Source organism: Arachis hypogaea, chromosome 15 (assembly GCF_003086295.3).
Source record: "Arachis hypogaea cultivar Tifrunner chromosome 15, arahy.Tifrunner.gnm2.J5K5, whole genome shotgun sequence".
Lineage (NCBI taxonomy): Eukaryota > Viridiplantae > Streptophyta > Magnoliopsida > Fabales > Fabaceae > Arachis > Arachis hypogaea.
Window position 1 is genome coordinate 106192078 of NC_092050.1, and position 23031 is coordinate 106215108.

The 23031-nt window shown below is 37.2% G+C and overlaps 1 long non-coding RNA gene across 1 annotated transcript; it reads right to left on the minus strand.

Moving 5' to 3' along the window:
- Positions 1–7537: 7537 nt before the first annotated feature.
- Positions 7538–11903, minus strand: LOC140179523 (uncharacterized). The gene is made up of 3 exons (XR_011873017.1): positions 11051–11903; positions 10705–10958; positions 7538–7807 (listed from the first exon to the last, which is right to left on the minus strand). It is a non-coding gene; the product is annotated as an uncharacterized lncRNA (long non-coding RNA).
- Between the last annotated feature and the right edge of the window lie 11128 nt (positions 11904–23031).

The window sequence follows — 23031 nt, forward strand, 5'->3', positions numbered from 1 at the left end:
GACGATTATGATCCACTGTTATTATCAAGTTAAAGAGACATGTTATTTTATAAAATGGTGTGGTTATAAATCGCTGTTTTTTCATAATAAAGTGATATTTTATATGTCTAAAATGACAGTTAAAAATTGTTATTTTTATCAAAAAATGGCATTTTTTGATAGTCTAGAATAGCAGTTTTAACTGTCATTTTTACCAACTAAAAATGACAGTTTTTTTTCATTTAAAATGACAATTGAAACTACCATTTTTATTAGATTAAAATAATATTTTTACTTGTTTAAAATGACAGTCGAAATCAAAGTTTTAACTGCATTAAACAAATAACTTTTTGTTTAAAATTTAACAATAACAAAAAATCATAAACCATTAACATAATATATTATTTTTCAATATCTAAAATCAAAAGTCATAAGTCCTAAAAATTATCAAACATAACATGAATTTTTAATTATAAATTTCTTCACATATAGTATTTAATACATAAAGTTTTCATCATAAAAAGATCACGCTTCTTTATTGTTTTTTTCAAAAGACTAACTTTCTAATTCTTTTGGCAATAAAATTTCACTCACTTAATCAAATTCCTGCAACAAAAGTAATAATGGTTAGCCATTAGATTTTTTATTTCTTTTATTGAATGAAACATAAACAACAAACCTTATTTATAAAGATGAACCAAAAATAAAGTAATAGAGATTAAGATTTCAAAACTTAATAAAGAACCCCAAGCTATTATGTAAAACTCTGAATTTTTAGAAACATAATAATAAATTATTTGTAATTTATTATGTTTATTTATGATTTTATTTTTAAAATTTTTTTTGTTAAAAATAACTAAATCAAAGTTATGAGACTTTGAATTTAAAATTAATTGAAATTTATATAATTTTTATAATAATTGGGTATTTTCTTATTTAGAAATTAAAGTTTTAGTAATTAAAAAATAATAAAAATTTGTTAAATTAATTTGAATAATTGAGATTTGGGATTTAATATTTTGATTTTTATGAGCTAAATGAAAATTGATTATATTATCTTTAAGAATACTATTTAGAGTACCTATTTGAAAATAATTTATAAGTTGATAAATAAATATTATTCTCAAAAGTAATTATATTGAACTATATTTGGTTTTCAAATATTACTCTACACTACTTTTTTTACCTAATTCTAAAAATTCTAATTTTCCCAAATCAAACCCTAACACAACACACTCACCTCACTCCCTCATACAGTTGTCGCACCCCCCTTTTCACCCTCCTCACTATTGAAATACACACACACACACGCAGAGGGAAAAAGAAGAAGAGAAGAGAGGGAGGAGGGGAAGGAAACGGCGTAGCCGTTTCTGCCCAGAGCTGTCTCTACCGCGTCGTCGTCGTCGAGAGGAGAAGATCCATGCTGAGAGAGGAGCTCACGGAGACAGAGAGAGAGAGCGAGAGAGAGAGAGAGAGAGAAAAAGAGGAACACGAAGGACGAGGCCATCATCGCCGTGCACGTCATCGCTTGGAGCTGCCGAGATCATCATCGTTGTCGTTGTCGTTGCCGAAAGAGAGGAGGTGACAGTGGTGGATGTTGGCATTGCTGCATGCGAAAAAGAGTGGCTGGTAAGCTATCACCAAGTTGCTGCGTCGCCAACATAGCCCTCTGTTGTCGTTCAGCTCGCTGGAAATCGTCACCGGAGCAACTACCGTTTTATTCCTATGTTCTTTTCTAATTTCAATTATTTTTTTTGTTTTGGAATCTTCGCCGATAGTGTTCTATTATTAGTTTGTTAAGTATTTGAGGTATTAATGTCTCAGGATTGAGCCTGACGGAGGAAAAATATCGGTAAAGATTTTCACAAAAATGTTGCATTGCAAGTATAGTTCTAAACCAACAAATTATCCTCGGTCAATGTTTAAATTGTTTGTCACTTAAGCAAACCCAATAAAATTAACCGAAGTATTTAAACCTCGGGTCGTCTCTCAAGGAATTGCAGGGAAGTATGTTTATTATTGGTTATGAGATTGTATCTTTTTGGGTTTTGAGTTTAATAAGCAAAGAATGTAAATAAAAAGAAAATAACTAACAACTAAAAAAAGTCCTAGCAAGGGTTGAGAATCGAAATTCCTATCGTCATTATCATTGTCAATGGTGATGGTAATTATAAATTGCTCTCACTTAGTTAACCTCTAACAATTGAAAAAAAGTCAAGTGAGCAAAGCAACTTGAGTTCACAAGTCCTAATCAAAGACTAGAGTTAGTGAAGCTCAAGCCAACTAGCAACTTTCAATCACCAACCAACAATAGACTTTTAAATCTAACAACTACCAATTGAAAGAAATTAACAATGACAACTGAAGAAAGCAATAACAACATGAACATATAAGTTGCATTAACAAAGATCCAAAGTATCAAGAGTGCATAAACATAAGGATAACAAAGTGAAGGAAATAACAAATAGAATTGAAGAACAAAGGTGCTAGAACAATAAATTGCAAGGAATTGTAAATAAAAACAGAAATTAAATCTAAATCTAAGAAGAAATTGGAGTAGAAACCCTAAAACCTAGAGAGAGGATTTAAAAACTAAAATTGTGTGAATGAAGTGAGTCTCCCTTCCAGCTCCACTCTGTAGCTTCTAATATGTATTTTTGGGCCTGAAACTGGGTCAAAAGCAGCCCAGAAATTGCCCCCAGCAAATTCTGTTTAATGCACCACGTGACACTCGTCATGCGTACGCGTCAGCCACGCGTATGCATCGTTAGACTTTTCACTGGCCACGCGTAGGCATCAGCTACTAATGAACCCCAATCACACTTATCCATGTAAAATGCATAGTTTTGTGTTTCCTTCCTAATTTTGCTTCGTGGTTGAAAATATTCTTTTTAGGCCTTAATTTTACTATATTTTTATCTCCCTCTATTGTCATTCGATGCCGTGATCCGTTTGTTGAGTGATTTCAGAGTTTATAGGGGTAAGAATGGTCAAGAAGAGAGGAAGGAAGCATGCAAAAGTGGAAGGAGCATGAAAAATATAGCTTTGGAGCGTTGGCACCAACGCGCACGCGTGGCCGACACGCACACATGGAAGCTGGAATTTGGGATAGGCGCACAAACGTGGACGCATACGCGTGGCTGGGCAGAATTTTCATCGACACGTACGCACGCCTGACGCGTACGCGTGGATCGCAAAAACCCAGACGACGCGTACGCGTGACGCTCGGCACGTGACTTCTTTAGTAAAATCGTGACTGTCGACTTCTGAGGAGCTTTAGGCCCAGTTTTGAGCTAAATTTTGGAGGGGAAAGACCTTAAGAACAAAGGTTTGAAGGGGATTCACACACATTACACACATTTAGATATTTTGGTAGTTAGTTAGTTTTGGAGTTCATGTTTCTAGAGAGAGAAGCTCTAACTTCTCTCTAGGTTTTGGCTTTCTCAATTCCAATTTCACTTGGATCCTTTGGTTAGATCTGAATTTAATTTCAATTCTACATTGTTCTAGTTTGTAGATCTCACTTTTCTACTCTCAATTAGTGTTCTTGTTACTCTAGCATTGTAGATCTTGTATTTGGATCTTGTTACTTTGATTTCTATTAATGCATTGAGGAATTTCATGTTCATTGTTGTGAATTGCTTTATTGTTGTTGATTGCTTGTATTAGATAGCTTGAATTCAAATTCTCTTCTCAATTTCACAATGTCTTTCATTCTTGTTCACCAAATGTTTGAGAAAATGTTAACTATAGCTATGGAGTAGATTTTCACTCTTGGCTTAGGGGTTGGATAATTGGAGACTCTTGAGTTATCAATTTCTCTTGTTGATTGACAATTGGAAGTTGCTCATTGACTTGAGTGCCACTAAAGCTAGTCTTTCCTCATGATTTGACTAGGACTTGTGGACTTAAGTTGATTGTATCCACTTGACTTTCCTTCATAGTTAGAGGTTAACTAAGTGGGAGCAATGGACAATTCTTGTCACAATTGATGATGATAATGAGGATAGGATTTCTAATTCTCATTCCTTGCCAAGAGCTTTCTTAGTTATTAGCTTATTTCTCTTGTTATTTACATTCCTTGTCTCTTATTACAAAAACCCCAAAACATTCCTTCATAGCCAATAACAAAACACTTCATTGTAATTCTTAGGGAGACGACCCAAGGTTTAAATACTTTGGTTATTTTTATTGGGGTTTGTACTTGTGACAAACAAATTTTTAATAGAGGATTGTTTGTTGGTTTAGAAATTATACTAGCAACAAGAATTTATTGTGACATTCTATACCATCAAAAATCTCTTCATCAAAATGGCGCCGTTGCTGGGGAGTTGCAATGGTGTTATGTTATTGGCTATTGTGAATATGTTCATAGTGTGAATATTTCACTTTTTGGTTATTTCTTGGTTTTGCTAGTAATTAGGAGTTTACTCTTTCTTTGTGTCTTTGATATTTTGTTTTGATTTCCTCTTTTTCATATGTATTCTCATCCTTGTGGTTTTGGATATGGTCATGACTATGTTGTAGGTAATGGAAACGTGAATGATGGCTCACATTATGGGAGAGATAAATTCTTGAGAAGGGAGCCATATCCATATGAGCAATCACCATGGCAACCTCCTCAACTAAGCTACTATGATTGCAATCCTTTCTATAATGCATATCATTCCAATAGATATGATGGTTCTTATCATGATTATGCCACTCAACTACCATCATTCAATTCACCATACACTCAACATAGTCCTCAAACACCATCATTCCAACCACCATACTCCCAATCCACATCTTATTTCCATCAATCACATCCATACAATCATAATCCATATCCTCCATATGCACACATTTATAATCATTATGAACAAGTACCCATGGAACCACCACCACTTCAACATCATTACCCTTTGGATGATACAATTGTTATCTTTTCTCAAGAGCAAGAAGAGCTCCAAACCACACTCACTAATTTCACCTCCGCCTTCCAAGAGCTTATATCCCGTATACCTCTATCTTCTACCAACAACCAAAACACTTTTCAACCTCCAAGCTTTGATGAACCTCCTTTCCAACCACATAATGATCTCTCTATCCCACTACCACACTCCATAAAAGAACATCTGTATCCATCAATCCAAGAATAACATGATCCCAATTATGCGATTGGCATGGAACAAGAGAGAAGGGATTGTCTTAGGGACTTAATGGATCGAATTCACGCATCTATACTTCAAGAGAAGCAAGAGGAGGCCCAAAAGGTGGAGGTAGTAGAGACCCTTGAAGATGAAGGAATAGTTGAAGAAGATATAGGGGAGGTTGAACAAGAAGGAAGCTCCATCATTGAAGACAACTCTACACCAAGTGACAATGGTGATCTTGTTGAAGCTTCTTCCATTGAATGTGAAACCGATGTTGAGGAAGAATGTGCACACCCTCCAATACACATTTTGATTAATGAGAAAGAGTTGGAAGAAGTTAGCAAACAAGAGGAAATTGAAGAAAGTTGTCAAAAGATGCAAGTCATTAAGGAAGAGCCAAAGGAAGTGGAGCATACAATGTCAAGACCATTGAATATCTTCCTTGCTAAGTCACCATCCAAACTACAAATTGAATGGGTAATCATCTCATCCTTTAATTTTCTTGGCCCATATCAATATGCATTGTTAGAAACGGATGGTCAACTTAGAGCTATGTGTGGGTTAGAAAGTAGAAAAGAGTTGGGTGTTGGTTTGAAACAAGAATCAAGGTGCATAGTGGATGAAAACTCAAATTTTAGGATTCATGGTTGGAGTGAAGCTCAATTCAAGGGATCTAGGATGATGAGTAGAATTTATAAGGAGAATTCAATAAGTTTGTCACCCAATTAGAAGCATGAAGATCAAGAAGTAAGGGGGTTGACAAACAAAGTATGGGACCCCGGAATATACATAGATAAACATCAACTTTTGGGCCTTGGTACTTGCTTGAGATCTCTTGGTAGCTTGACGCGCTTAATTTGGGATCCTGGAGGCTATTGGAAATGCAACCATTGGTGGAGATTCAAGGAAGAGTTCAAGCATAAGCCACCATAGCAAGGACCCCACCAAACGTCCAACTTAAGGACAACAAATAAAAGTGCTAGGTGGGAGACACCCCACCATGGTAAACTCTTTCCATTCTTTTGTATATATAATCAATGAATGAATTGAGTTGCCATTGTTAGGTAGTTTTCTTCTTTGTATATTTTTGCTTCAGTGTTTTAGTTGCTAGTTTGTTTGATTAGATTTGTGCCTTAAGTTGTAGGTTAGTTGTTATTAGATTGTATTTTACTTGTAGTGTAAGTTTTGTTTGTTTCGTATTTGAAAATTTTTCAAAAACAAAAAAATTTGTTGTTAAATTTGAATTTTGGGTGATTTAGAATGTTTATAGGTTAGGAGAGTGTTAAATTCTGTTTTAGGCTTTTTTTTTAAAAAAAAAGGTGTCAATCCACGCTTAAGCGTAGGCCATGCTTATGCGTGGATTGCCATATGGGGCCTCCTGGTACAAAAATCAGAGAGTTGTGCCTACTTTGTGCCAACTTTGTGCAAAATCCACGTGTAAGCATGGGCAACGCGTACGCGTCAATTGTCCCTGCTGCAATCCATGCTTAAGCGTGGGCGACGCTTATGCATGGATTGCACCCTGTTTTTCTCCTTTCTCCTTTCTTCTTCTTTCTTCTTTTCTTCTTCTTTCTTTCTACCTTTCTTCTTCTCTCTTATCCCTTTCTTACTTTCTTTTTCTTCTTCCTCTCTTCAAATATATATATATATATAGAAATAATAAATAAATAAATAAAATACTAAAAAAAATTTTTCTTTTTCTTTTCTTCCATTTTCTTTTATTGCATTTGCTTATTTTCATTCATTGCATTTTAATTTTGTTTTTATAGCTTGTTCTCATTTTATTTTCTAAGTTTCTTATTTTAATAACGGTGTTGAATTTTCTTACTCAATTGTTGAGAATTTCTTGCATTGTTTTGGTGCTTTGTGACTTGTTTAGCATTAATGGTCATATTTGTTCCACACACAAGATCAGTGCTTTAGTCCTACCTAATTCATTATTCTTTGTTTTTGAACTTCATTATCATTGAGTTAGGATGGGACCAAATGCTTTCATGCTTATCACTAATCTTGTTCGTGTCAATTCTTATTTGAACTTGATGCTCAACATGCTCTTCATGCTTTGACTTTCCTCTTGCATCAAGTATTAGTTGATATGCCCTTTGCCTATATTGCTCTCTCACTTACATGTGTAGCTAAAACGTAGTAAGAACCTTACTCTTATTTGGCATTAGTCCCAACCTATGTTCTATTTGCTTTGCCATCTTTGTTGTAGGCTTAATTTTCTTTCTTTTTCTTTCCTTTTAGGTTGGCCACCAAGAAGGAAGAAAAGGAAAAGCTTTTAAATGGGGGCAACAAATGTAACGACCCAACTTCCAGGACGTCATGATCGTACCGCAAGTAGGGCGTTACTAACCTGCTTTCCTTTATTAACTATTTACTATTGAGCCTTTAGTTCGATATCGCGATTCAGTTTTATAGAATATTCCAGAAAAATTTTGTTTTTATTAATTAAAATCATATATCAAAGATCACCGGATAATAATAGTCACATAATTATTAATAATAATAAATGCTATACAAGTAAATTCAAAATGAAACTCGAATACAATTCCTATCCCTCTGTACTAAATAAAAATGTTAAGCAATAAGGGCGGGGGAACTCTATGAAAGCGAATTAACTCATACACTTAACTCATAAATAAATCCTATAATCGCCCGCAGCTTCAAACTGAGTCTTCGAACCTGTGTCACTGAAAGGGTGGAAGATTTTGGGGTGAGAACAAACCACACGTTCTCAGTAGGGAATGGGAATGCCGTAAAAGTAATGAAATAAAATGCAAATAATTAACATACTCAAGGAAACTATATTTTTATCAAACCCTTATGAAAATACTATTCTTGGTTTTACTTTAACTAATTATTTACCACGTTCAAAGAAAATCTCTAAGCTTAAAACAAATTCCAAAATATAAAACTGGTCACATTAAGCATTTCTCAACCACCCAATTAATTTTCAATCACAACATCAATTCTTACTCATCATCATACATTCACCAACTAATAGCACTAACAAGAGATTCAATTCAACACACAAACAAGTCACAGCAAGGCAAACAGCACAATCACAGGGAAGTACAACGAGTAAACCCAATCAAATGCAAATGTACAAACAAGGATGATGCATGTCTAGCCCTAGTGCAGGTAATGAGCTCATTTGTCAATTTCTACCCGCTCCCGACGTAACCCGAGGCAGCTGAAACGGGTATGACTTTCCAGTTGGCTATACTCCTGTGTACAGGAAATAACCCCTCTGCCACCACAGGGTCCACTGCACGCAGGAAATAACACATCTGCCACTGCAAGGATGTATGCCGACACACCTTCTGTATACAGAAAATAACCCCTCTGCCACTATAGAAATGGAACAGGTGGTCACAGTACTTCTGTAGCAGGAAATAACCCCTCTGCCTTACAGAAATAAAATATGGATCTGTACCGTAAGAAAGCGTTCTCAGTGGTCGCACCACTATCTATCTGACTGCCTTCACGCAGTAGATCATCATACAAGTATATCTGGCGTTGCCTTAATGCAACAAATGAATAAACACATCTCTTGGGTTGCCTCAAGCAACAAATGACCTTTCAACAGGTCCTCTGCTTTTTATTCTCTTTTATAATCATAAATACTCAAGCGGGATAAAACCCACGTCCTTGCCAACAATTTCATAAACTAAATACCTTTCCTCAAAAGAATCAGTGTAATTATCATCATAAGTTACCATTCTCGTTATTCATCTCCAGTTACATATTCTTATACAATATCTCTCTCTCTTTATTCAATCATGTTGTACAAACTTTACGACTTCCACTTTTGCAACCTCTTAACTCGAACCAATTTTAAAACTATTTTCTAGTTTAATTTTCTTTCAAAAAGACTCAAGAAAATTATTTATTTTAAATTCACTAAATACTTTTCAAAACATCACCCTCTTACTAAAAGTAACTAAATAAAACTCTTTTTCAAGTTTACTAACTTCCCAAAGACTCAAAAATCATCTCTCTCTTTACTATTCAAATTCAAATATTATAAATTCGTCAAACTTTTAAAAAGTAATCCTTTATTTCAATCTTAAAACAATTTTTTTCATATTGAATCAATCTCAAAACATAGTTTCTTTCTTAAATAATTTAATTTTGAAACATAAACCTTTCTCTCGTAAATCGAATTCAAAATAGAATTATTCTTTTCTTAACTAAATAAAACTTAAATAATCATTTTTCCAAATCCAAATCTTCTAAAATAACTTCTCAAATAAAACTTCAGATTTTATAAAATTTCGGCAACACCTCCCCTAAAACTCGGACCTTAGCCACCCTTACGGGTTCCCTCTTTCTCAACAATTCAACAATCCTTTCTCAACAATTATCAAATACAAGATTCTCAAGCAACCAGAAAATCCACAATTCGCAATTCTCACATAACCCAACAATCTAATTTTCATCTCATCAATTCATAACTAAATTCATAAGTCATAGAATCCTTTCAAATTAAACTCAATCAATTCTCCATCCATTTATCAACAACTATCATAACAGATTCTCAATAATTATCTCATCATAATTCAGTTTAAGAACTAACATCCTTTCATCCATTAGAATTAGAATTTTCCATCAACCATTCTTGAAAATTAGCCCAGTCCAACGTCAAAAAAATTATGAATAGTTTCCCAAAAATCAGTCCTTATCCTCATGCAATATGGTTCACTATCAAATTACTAGTTCGTTTTCAAAACTACTATTTTACCCAAAAATTAGGTTTCAAGAAAATTGATTTAGTAATCAAATGAACCATTCAAAAGTTACCAACTTGACATAATCAACTAAAATCGGAATTTCCAGCAATTCTAAAATAATCAGAAAACCAATAACAATCACAGCATCAAACCAAAGTAAATCTCATAAGTTAATTACTCATGACAACGAAGCCAGTCAATATCACAGCCATAATCCAAACTCAATTCACATCCGTATCCTATTTCAATCATAACTCAGAGCAATCACCACAACTAACTTTTCTCAAATACATTTCATTCAATAATTACTCATCATATTTCAATTTAATAAATAACATTATCATTCACAGCCACACTTCAACCAATTTCAACCTGTCACAAGTCTATTTCACAGCCATTCCATTATATTAAAATTCCAATTCAATATCAAACAATTCAAAATAGTTCATCCAAGATCAGAATCTTAGCCAATTCATCACAAAAATCAGTAATTCAAAATACAATTCACAACTAGATTTCAACCAATTCAGCAATATCACATAAGATCAGAATTTCCAAAAAATCCATCAAAATTAGAAAACCAATATCAGTCACAACATTAACCAAAATTAATCTTGTCAAGTTAATTACTCACGATAACAAAACCCAGTGACATTCTCCGCCATAACCTAAACTTAATAAACTAATTGAAACACCAGAATATCATCTCAATATCAAACTTAATCCAAATTTCACAACCTCAAACCAAGCTTATTCCTATCAATTAATCATATTTTTGAATTATTTGCAATTACTCACTAAACCTCATTGGTATTCATAACTTAAAACTGTTAATTTTAAAATAAATCCCCTACCTTAGTGTTGAGACTCGCAGAAATTGCCAAACATAGCAGATCCGTTAGCAGCTCTAACACCCGTTCTGCTATTTTAGTAGCTACCATGATGATTCTGGGCAGCTTCAGTGATGGTGAAAGGTCTCAGCTTCATCCAAACAGCAGCAGCAGCAGCAGCCTCACTTCTTCTGGGGCAGCAACAACAATGACAATCACGCCTATCCCAATCATCTCTATAGCGGTGACATCAGTGGTTTCGGATAAGGACGATAATACTAAACAGAGACATTAACATATACTATTGTAATCAAAACAAAATATGGTAGAGAAATAGATTCGGGAAACAGAGCATGAGCAAGAGTGTTACAGTTTCAAGAATGGAATTGGGAACACAGGGGAAGCTACTGTCGGGCAATAGCAGTGGCGCTTCCCTTCAAGCTTGATGGTAATTGAACTGTGACGGCGAGGTTTCCTTCGACGGCAATGGTGACAATGGCGTGTGGCGTTGGCGTCGAAGATTCCAGTGCAGCGATGAAAACGAAGCTTCTTCTCGGTCAGTGGCTCACAGTTCGCAGTTCCCTCTCAACGTCTCTCTCTCATCTCTGTTCCACAGCAGCGACCTCAACTGGCGCCAGCGGCGGACTTCACCCACGGCGATGGGGACGACTCAGACAACAGCGACGGCACACGACGGCGCGCAACAACAATAGTAAATCCCTCTCTGCGCGACGTTGACTCTATGCCTCCCCCTTTCTTCGACTTGGACCTGACGACGGACTCCAAGGCGGTGGCAAGAAGCTCGACGGCGTTTGGTCTCCATAGTGACGGCGGTGAGACACCGGTGATGGGGAGCTAGACAGCGGTTGGGTGCGACGATGGAGTCTCCTTCAACGGTAAGCACGGGCTTTCTTTCTCTCCAGCGGCAGCGGCTCCGACCACACCAGCGGCGGCGACGCAGGGGTTAACGACGACGGTTCCATGGAATGGTGGTCACAGCACAAGCAAGATGCGGCGGTGGCGGCGAACTGGACGGCGTAGAGTGCGGCTCCCCCTTCTCCGATTCCAAGCCCTCTGTTCTCCCTTTCCATTTTTCTGAGTTCCTTTCTTTTGTTTGTGTTAGTGTTTAGGATGAAAGGGGGTGGGGTTCGGCGGCTGAAGGGAGAAGAAAATGGGTAGGTTAGGATTTCTGATTAGGAACTTAGGGTTTCCAATTTGGGAAATTAGGTTTCTGACTTTGATTTGGGAATTAAGGTTAGAAATTAGGGATTTTATAAAGTAATATGGATAGATATGAATAGATATTTTGATAAAATTGGAGGATAGGATAATTTTAAAATCAAATGTACTTTACTAAAAATATTTAGAAATATTATTTATCAACATATTGCTAAGTTCAATCAATTATTTCTAATTTAAATTATGAAATAATATATTAATCATATTTTGTAAAGTACAATTTAAATTCAAATATCAATTTTTTAGATTAAATCATATAAATCTCTATTATTTTTCTATCTCCGAAACTTTAATTTCAATTTATAAAATAACTAATTATAATAAAAATTGTACAAAAATATTAATTGACTTGAACTTAAAGTATTTATAAATATCAATTTAATCATTTCTAATAAAATAATTTCTGAAAGTTCAAATTAATAACATAATTCATTCATAATAAAAATTACTTAAATTGAACTGTAGAATTCTTTCTTATTTTTCAATTACTAACATTATAATTTCAATTATATCAAATATCTAATAAAGTTTATATAAAAATTCTAATTAATTTAAACTTCAATTATTATGAAACTCCATTTAATTACCTTTAGTAAAATAATTTTCTTAAAATAAATCACAAATAATTAATTATTTGATTTTCAAAAATTAGGGCTGTTACAACAAACAAGTCCACCCGCACAATCTTTTGAAGAAACTCATCAATTGTAGCAACCCGTTTACTTTGCTCATATTTGGATGCACCGAGGACGGTGCAATCTTTAAATGTGGGGTGGTTCGGTCGATAGCCGATCTCTGTGGGTAACAATTTTCTTTTTCAACACTAATTTTTAATTTTCTTTGTTAGCTAGTTGTTGCATTGCATGATAGGTTGCATGTTAGTTAGAGTTTGTATATATTTTACCACTTCTTTTTATATTAGGACTACTTGGTTAGGGTGATGATTTCTTTTCCAAGAAAACTATTTTTAGGGCACCCTACCAATTTGAAAATTTTTTTGTTGAATTTGCTTGAAGAATTTATTTTGGAACATGGTTTTTGAGCTAAGAACACAAGCATGTGAGTTTTGAGCTTAATTGCGTGGTTACATCTTATAACCACTTATTTCCATTCTTGTGTGCATTATTGTCTCTCTATGATTGTAATCTTTGATTTGTTTGATTCTTTATGTCCATTATTCCATGTATACATGCATTTATATGATTGAGGCCATCATTTCATTTAGCTCATTTACCCAAAAAAGCCTACCTTTTATCTTCCATTGTTAGCCAACTTTGAGCCTATGCTAAACCCCATTTGTTCTTAATTTAGCACATTACAAGCCTTAAAGCGAAAAACAATAAATGTCCTTTATTCGGATCTTTGATTAGCTTAGGATAGTGAGTGTATATCATTCAAGTGTGGGGAAACATGGGACATTGGTTGAGAAAAAAGGGTGTATTTTGTATTTCTATTGAAATATTGGGAATTGGGTACATACTCATGTGTTAATTAAATGTAAAACCATATGCATTGATTCTTTTGTATATACTTTATTGCAAAAAGAAAAAAAACATATATGAAAAGAAAATATAATAAATAAATAATAAAAAAAGCAATAAAAAGGGGACAAAATGCCCCAAAGTGAAGTCCAATAACAATCAATGCATAGTTGTAATAAAAAAGAGAATGCATGAGTATGTGAAAAAAAAGTGGGAATCATGGGTAGCTAGGTATTGTATTAGAATTGTATGAGTTGTTATATGTGTTTGGTGAGAGCTTAGGTTAATCAAAGATTCAAATTTCAAGCTCATTTGACCATATGCATCCTTACGTTTAGCCTAGCCCCATTACAACCTATGAATAAGTCCTCATGATAAATGTATGCATGCATTGAATAATTGTTGATTGTTAGATGAAAAACAAATCTTAGAAAGCATGATTAGAAGAGAATCGAGTGATCAACAGATAAACCCATATTTTATGATGTATTTTGTGCCTAATTTGAGAGATTTATTCAATCCTTCACCCACTTATTCATATTAATTACATGGTTTTACTTCTCCTTTCTTATTATGTGATGTATGTGAAAAACATGTTTCCTATGCTTTTAAATTAATTATTTTAATCACCTTTGATTCCATTCGATGCCGTGATCAGTGTGTTGAGTAGTTTCAGATCTTCTAAAGCAGGAATGATTCAAAGGATGGAAAGGAAACATACAAAAATGGAAGGAAAGCACAAAACGGAGTCCTTGAAGAAACTAGCATCCACGTGATTGCATGGACGACGCGATCGCGTGCCAAGCGCAAAGAAGCAGCGACGCGGTCGCATGACCGACGCGACCGTGCGCCTTAAGCAGAACGCACATGACTCGGTCGCATGACTGACGCGACCGCATGGCAAGAAAAGCTCCGAATGACGCGACCGCGTGACCCATGCGGACGGGTGACAGAGGCCACGCACCAGAAATTGCAGAAAATACTCCCAGCGATTTCTGAAGCCCTTTTTGGCCCAAATCCAAGTCCAGAAGGCATAGACCAGAGGTTATGAAGTGAGGGAATGCATCCATTCAGAGAGAGCTCACCAATTTTTACTTTCCATGAATTAGATTTAGTTTAGAGAGAGATTCTCTCTCTCTCTTTAGGATTAGGATTTAGATTTGGGATTTTTCATTCACTTTCAGGATTATCTCTTTTGATCAGGTTCAATATTCCTTTTATTTACTTTTGCAAGCTACTTTGTGAATCCTTTCATGTTACAGACTACTCTTTTATTAATGTTATTTGAGGTATTTCAGTTAAATATCAATTACTCTTATTCATGCTATTGCCACTTTTACTCTGAAGACATTTTTGTTCCAAGTAGATTTATTTTTCTCCTTTTGGTCTTGGTGAAGAAATCAGTAACTCAGGAGTTGTCAAACTCAAACGTGATTGATAATTGTTATCTTTGTTAATTGAATTGAACCTTCATAATCCCAATCTTTTCTTAGGAAATAAATAGGATTCGAAGATCAAACCAATTAATCCCTTGACCTTCCTTTATCTTAGTAAAGGTTAACAAAGTGGAATTAAGATTCAACCATCATCATCATTGATAAGGATAGCTAGGATAGGACCTCCAATTTCTCATACCTTGCCAAAAGTTTATTTTACAATTATTTATCTATTTTTAATTGCCATTTAATTTACTCGTCATTAAATTACTTGTTCCTCATTCTTGAAACCCCAATTCTACATTCTTCATAACCAATAATAAGAACATACTTCCCTGCAGTTCCTTGAGAAGACGACCCGAGGTTTAAATACTCGGTTATCAATTTTTAAGGGGTTTGTTACTTGTGACAACCAAAACTTTGCACGAAAGGGATTTTTGTTGGTTTAGAAACTATATCTACAACGCGACTGTTTTTATGACATTCTTTACTGGCAAAAATCTCGTTCGTCAAAATGGCGCCGTTGCCGGGGAACTGCTAACGTGTGCCTTATTATTGGTTATTGTAAATATTTTTCTTTTGCTTGTTTATTTATTTTTGTTTTTCCTTTTTATTTTTATTTGCTACCATGAATTCTCACCCCTCTCGCTTTGAGGTTGGTTCTAACTTTGTTGAAGGAAATAGAAGTTGCAGCAAGAATATGTATCAAGGTCAGACCAATCAAGGATTGATGGAGCCAAGAGGATCTAATCAACCCTTTAGGCAACAACACCCTCCAAGATATCATGGACAACGACCATTCTACAATGCATACCCAGCTGAAAGATATGGTGGACAACCTTGTGACTACCAACAAGTCCCACCCCATGCCTATAGACCATCCTCTCAACATAACCTCGAACCACCACACTCACATGCTTTTTTTCACCATTCGCCACCATATGATCCTTTTCCACCCCAGTTCTAATCCAATCACTCCCAAGCACCACCACTTCCCTATGTTTCATATCCAAATCCATCACCCTGAGAATCAGAGGTTCGCCTCAAGGCAACAGTAAATAAACTTCAAACAACCATTCGACAACTGGAGCAGGCAGTGATTCAATTAGCTTCTAGACGCGCGAACATTCAAGGACTAACCACAGCCCCATATGGACAATCTAATGACGAGCGTAGCATGAAGGAAATACTAGAAACTCCAGTGGACAAGACAGAGAATGAATTCATACTAGAACAAGTAGAAGAAGCTGTCATTGTACAAGAAGAAGAGTTGGTTGAAGATCTAGGAGACGCAGAACCTCCATGGGAATCCAGAACTGAAGAGAAATCCGTCAAGGACATTATAGTTAATGCTAAGGAGGATAGCGCACAATCCCCAAGGCAAGTCGTTTATGAAGAATCAGATGGAATAATCCAAGAAGCAAATTCTCTTGATGATGATAGTCACAAGTCAAGTTCTCTTAGTAATGAACTTGCATCTGCAAGTGAGTTCTCTGAGATCGACGAATCTTCCCCAAATGAATACGAGGATGATGCAGAGGTAGATTTCTCTCAACCTCCAATCTATGACTCAAGTGATGAGGAAGACATAGAAGACTTTGACCAGGGTGATGATGCGTTTGAAGACCCTTGCAAAGAAGTGGAGGAATTCACAGAAGATTACCAGGGAGCAGAACTTATAGAACCACCAGAAACACCTTCCCCAAGGCCATTACCACCCAATACAAGCTTCAAGTGGGTACAATCCTTAACTTTTAACTTTACTTATTCACTTGAATATGGTTTACTTGAAACAGATGGCCAGCTTAGAGTTCTCTGTGGCTTTAAGAGTAAGAGGGAAATGGCTCGTGCTTAGAGCTGGTGCACAAGGTTCAATAAGGTTCTACGCTTCAACTCGAAGTGCACGGATTGGCATCAAAATCAATCGAATGGATCTCGGAAAACGTTTGGTTACCATGGTGAGAATTTACTTTTTAAACCGCCCGGATGGAAACATGGAGATCAAGACGGAGGCAGATATAAAAACAAGGCTTGGGATCCTGGAATCTGTTCTGACATTCGTCACCCTGGGAGTCTGAAAATCTGTTTGAAGCTGCTCAGAAGCTTTACATGCCTAGTTTGGGACCCCGGAGGCTATTGGTATTCCAAGCACTGGTGGAGATTTCTGGATGAATTTAAACACAAGCCACCATAACAGGAGGCTCTTCAAATGTCCAACTTAAGGACTTTAATTAAAAGTGCTAGGTGGGAGACAACCCACCGTGGTATGATCGTTTCTTTTGCAATTTTAATTTTATTTAGTTTTGTTTGTTTTTGAATTTTATTTTATTTTTATTGAACCTGGAATCATGCATAGCATTCACATTAAGCACTGCATTCTGCATATTGCATTCCGCATTCTGCATATAAAAAAAAAGAGGGTGCACGACGCGACCGCATGCCCCATGCGATCGCGTCAAAAGGCGAAATACACTTCCCACGCGACCGCGTCATCCACGCGGCCGCGTGACCTGAAAATCGGCATAAGGATCCAACGTCCAGAGGGTTGGGCTGGAATCGTGCGGCCATTGTGCGTCTAGCACAAAATGGTCCACGCGATCGCATGCCCCATGCGATCGCGTCACTTTCACACAATCAATCCCACGCGACCGCGTAAGCGACGCGACCGCGTCGCATGGATTGCACGAACACCCCCAAGGAGACAGAGAGTTACGCTGAAACGGCGCTGGATTCGTGCGTTTAGCACAAATTCCAGCGACGCGATCGCCTGCCTTATGCGATCGTGTCATTTACTCTTTTTGCCCTCCGCGCGATCGCGTCATCCACGCGATCGCGTCAACTTCCTTTTTTGCTCCAGCCATGCGACCGCGTGCTCCACGCGGCCGCGTGGATTCAAAAATATAACCCCCCAGTCACGCGAAACCCCATCAGTCACGACACTCCCCCCCAACTCTTCTTCTCCCTCTCTTCTCCCCCAACCCTCAACCACCACCACCTAGCCACCACCGCGCCACCACCCAGACGCCGCCGACCACCCAGACGCCGCCGCCACCCACCCCCCTCCCTCCTTCCCCTTTCTTTCTTCCTCCTTCTTCTTTCCACCTCCTCCCACGCCACTGCTCCCCTCCGCGCCACCACCCACCGCCGCCAACCGTCCCAACCGCGCAGCCTCCCACCACCACCCGCAACCCCCAACCCTCTCCCCTATTTCTCCCATTACCCTTCCCAAAGCCCTTACCCCCTAACAGCAGCAACCGCCGTGCCCACCGCCGCCAGCCGCCACACCGGACGTCACCGCCACCACCCCCAGCCACCTCTGTACCCCAACCTCCTTCTTTCGCCTTCCAGGTTTCGCAATACGTCACCCTTCTATCCATTCGTAGTTTATTCTTATTTTTCCATTTATGTTCATGTTAGGATAGTTAGATATGCATGTTGTAGTGGATTTTAGGTTGTTAGGTAGCCTAGGATATGGTTAGTGGATTTAGGTTTGTTTATTTGCACTGTTCTTGTTTCTGTTTTATCAAATCTGCAATTGTGCTATTGCTGTGTTCATGTTCATATGCTGTACTTTCCTGCATTTGCTGCTCTTTACAATGAACTTTCATGTTTTTATTCCGTATATGTAATTGTAAGCCTTAATTTGGATTCATATGAACTGCTTGATTGCTGTTTATTTTCTGGGAAAGTCCTATTTTAACTGGAATGCTGCCCAAATTTCTGTAAATTATCTCTGTTCATGTCTTGGTTTTGGCATTTTCACCTGTGCTTTCCATAATTTCACCAAACCAATTCATGAATGCTTAGGCACGCATTCTTATTTTCTTTGATCTCCTGGTTCATAAATCGCAATTTTGATGTTTGATTCCTATTTTTGCTTTCTTTATCTCTATTTGAATCATCATCAAACTGTTTTACTTGTTTGAATGAGTTACCTATAGCTTCTACCTGTGATTACTTGTTACTTGGACTATTTTCATTATGCCTCTTACTTTAACCCATTTTTCACTAACCCACTAATTTTAACTCTAACCAACCTAACCTTTTCACAACTTCTTTTTTTTGCTTTTCTTTCACTTTCTTTTAACATTATAACCAAGGCATGATGTTAATTTTTCTATTTAACTTGCATTCAATTATATTTTGGATTGTGATTTCTTCTTTTCAGACTTTTCACTCCTATACAATCCTAAATGCACATATTACCTAACTCATATTCATTATCCTATTGCTCCTTTGCCACTTTGTATTTTTTTGATTATTTGCCTATTTGCTTTCCTATTTTTATTATATCCTGTTTTCTGTTTTTCAGGATGTTAGATTCCCAGAGAAGGGGAAAAGGCAAGGCCACTTCCGGCAAAAGGAAATGAGGCGAAGCCTCCGTGTCTATCATCGACCTCATGCATGATGCCTCCTTGCGGGAGAAAGCCTTTACCCCGCAGGAGAAGGCCGACCAGCTACTTCCCGCCACTGACCCAGTAAAGTTTGCAAACCGATACTGTGAGCTGAAGTATCCGGTATTTGCAAACTCCAGGAACCTATACCTGGAGTGGACTTTGAAGATCCCAAAAGAACTCCAGCTATATACCTCTGATCAGATCAAACAAAGAGGCTGGTTCTTTCTGGAGAGACCTCTGACTGAGGTTAATGCATCTTGGGTTAGGGAATTCTACTGCAACTACTTCAAAACTTCCCTAGATGCAGTGAACCTCAGAGAGAAGCAGATTTTGGTTAATGAGGAGGCAATAGAAGAGGTTCTGAAGCTTCTGCCTAAGACTGATCAGACAGATGGCTATAAAAAAGCTGAGGAGGATATGCACTATATGCAATTTGACTGGGATGCAGTCAAGGCCCGGATTGCCCTTGACCCGTCAGTTCCTTGGATCATGGGTCAGAACACCACCATGCCCAAAGGGATCAAGTGGATTTACCTGAACGATGAGGCTCGGCTATGGCATCAGATATTCAGCAACTATATTATGCCGAGCACTCACGAGACTGAGATACCAGCCGCTATGATCACCCTTCTATGGTGTGTGATGGAGGGTAAGGACCTATACCTGCCACGCTTTATCTGGCACTACATGGCCAGGGTCCACGTCCGCGGCACTCTTCCTTTTCCCTATCTGGTTACACAGCTGGGCCGTCGAGCTGACGTGCCACGGGAGGATGCTGATGAGAGGCCACCTGCTGCAGAGTGCAAGAAGCTTATCCCGCACAGCAGGAACTTCCTGGCCTTGGGCTACAGACCTCCATTCCTGACTGCCACTGCTACTGATACATCTACACCATTTGTCGGTCCTTCTTCCTCCACTGCTGCACCATCCACCCCTACCACCACCACTGCACTTCCACTTGCCACAGATCCTGTCTATCATCTGGTGCACCGCTTGTTTCGACGACTTGACCAGATGGAGCGTCGCAACAAGCGACGCTATGAGCACCTGAAGCTGATGATACGATCCGGCGACATCCCCTCCGAGCCTGACACACCATCTGAGGCATCTGAGGAGGAGGCGGATGCGCCAGAGGCAGAGACCCATCCCCAGGCAGACACCGCGCAAGCGGCACCACAGGCAGAGGTCCCACATAAGATCCAGGCTGCAGACCTTGAGATCCCCATTCAGACAGCCCCTCCTCTACAGCAGCCAGACCCCCAGCCAGCCACCACAGAGACACCAGCTACCATCCCTTCCAGTGATGACACCCCTTCACACCCTGCTTGAGTGAGCATCAGGGACGATGCTTCATTTTAAGTGTGGGGAGGTCGCCATCTCTGGCGTATTATTTTGGTGAACCACTACATACTCTTTTTCTTTTATTTTGGATATTTTTCTATATTTTTCTCTTTATTTTTATTTTTATTTTCTGAGTATTTATACATTGCTACTGTTTATGTATTTTTACTCTATTTCTGCATTTTGCATTTTTTAGTTCATATTTTAGCCACTTAGTTGCAATTCTAACTTATTAGTTATAGAAATTGTGGATTGATTAGTATAGTTTGCCCTTTTTAGCATAAGATAGCTTAGTTAAAATTGAAAAGAAAAAGGAAGTAAACTAGAGACTTTAACAGAATCAAAACAACCCACACCTTGTATATATAGCATTACATGTTAGTTAACAACACATCATCAAGGAGAAGCACTAGAACTTTAAAGCCATTTAATATAAGTTTTACATTGAGAATAATGAGAATTTTTAACTAAACCTGCATGACATACATAAGTGATAAATGATTTTTGAGCTAAAGAACACATAGCCTGTGAGTTTTTGAGCTTAATTGTATGGTTACATTTAAACCATAATTTTTATTCCTGTGTGTTCTGCGCTTCTTTTACATTCTAATGTTCTTTACTTTGTTTTAATCTATATGTCCAATTATAGAATATAGAATATAGAATATAGATACATACCAAAAGAATGATTGAGGCCATCATTTGATTTTAGCTCACTTATCCCAAAATAGCCTACCTTTTACATCACCCTTGTTAACCCCCTTGAGCCTTTAAATGCCCTTTTTATTCTATTAGCCACATTACTAGCCTTAAGCAGAAAAACAAAATAAAATCCCAAGTTAAATCCTTGGATAGCTTAAGATAGAAAATTATGAATAGTTTAAAATGTGGGAAACCTATTGGGAACATGGATGATAAAAACAAGAGGTAGAAAAATTGAAAAGAATAAAAATAACTCAAAATAAGAAATTTTGGGAAGCATGCTCATGAGAAATCAAAGTGATTAAATTACCATGTGCATTAAAAAAAATTATTTTTATTTTTCAGTATTTAATAAAGGGGATACAAAAGAATTCCCCAAATGCAAAAACAAAAGCAATGCACATGGAATAAGAATAAAAGTTGAAACATGAGCATGTAACATCCAAAAGTGGGAAAAAATGGGAAAATAGGTAAAGAAGTTTTGTTTTACTAAGTATGTATGTTAGGTGAGATCTTAGTCTAATTAAGGATTCATTTATTAGCTCACTTAGCCTTATACATATATCCTTACCTTTACCTTGGCCCCATTACAACCTTAATTAAAGACATCATGATTTTTGGTATGACTGTATTCTATAATTGTTGATTGGTTAGATGAAGAACAAAGTTATAGAAAGGAAGAATAAAAAGAGGAATAGAGTGATTAACCCAATAAACACTGAGTGACTAGAGAGTAAACACAAATCCAGTGACGGTTCAATAGCTCATTAACATTTATCTCTGTTTGAATTATCTAATTGTCTTGCAAGTTCATAAAATGCTTTTTCTCCCATCTCAATTGTAAAAGTGCTTATTGAATATCTAAGGCTTGGCTATATATATATATATATATATATATATATATATATATATATATATATATATATATATATGACTCCTTGAGGATGTGAATTAATTTAACTACCTGTAAGCTTTATATATGAGTGAATAAATTAGAATTGCATGATGCATTTAGGTAGTTGCATTTAGATTAGATTGCATTGCATGACATCCCATCACTTTAACCTTACTTATTACCTTGGATTTAGCATGAGGACATGCTATTATTTAAGTGTGGGGAGGTTGATAAACCCATATTTTATGATGTATTTTGTGCCTAATTTGAGAGATTTATTCAATCCTTCACCCACTTATTCATATTAATTGCATGGTTTTACTTTTCCTTCCTTATTATGTGATGTATGTGAAAAATATGTTTCCTATGCTTTTAAATTAATTATTTTAATCACCTTTAATTCCATTTGATGCCGTAATCAGTGTGTTAAGTAGTTTCAGATCTTCTAAGGCAGGAATGATTCAAAGGATGGAAAGGAAACATACAAAAATGGAAGGAAAGCACAAAACGGAGTCCTTGAAAAAACTGGCATCCACGCGATCGCATGGATGACGCGATCGCGTGCCAAGCGCGAAGAAGCAGCGACGCGGCCGAATGACTGACGCGACCGCGTGGCAAGAAAAGCTCCGAATGACGCGACCGCGTGACCCACGCGGATGCGTGACAGAGGCCACGCACCAGAAATTGCAGAAAATGCTCCCAGCGATTTCTGAAGCCCTTTTTGGCCCAAATCCAAGTTCAGAAGGCATAGACCAGAGGTTATGAAGTGAGGGAATGCATTCATTCAGAGAGAGCTCGCCAATTTTTACTTTCCATGAATTAGATTTAGTTTAGAGAGAGATTCTCTCTCTCTCTTTAGG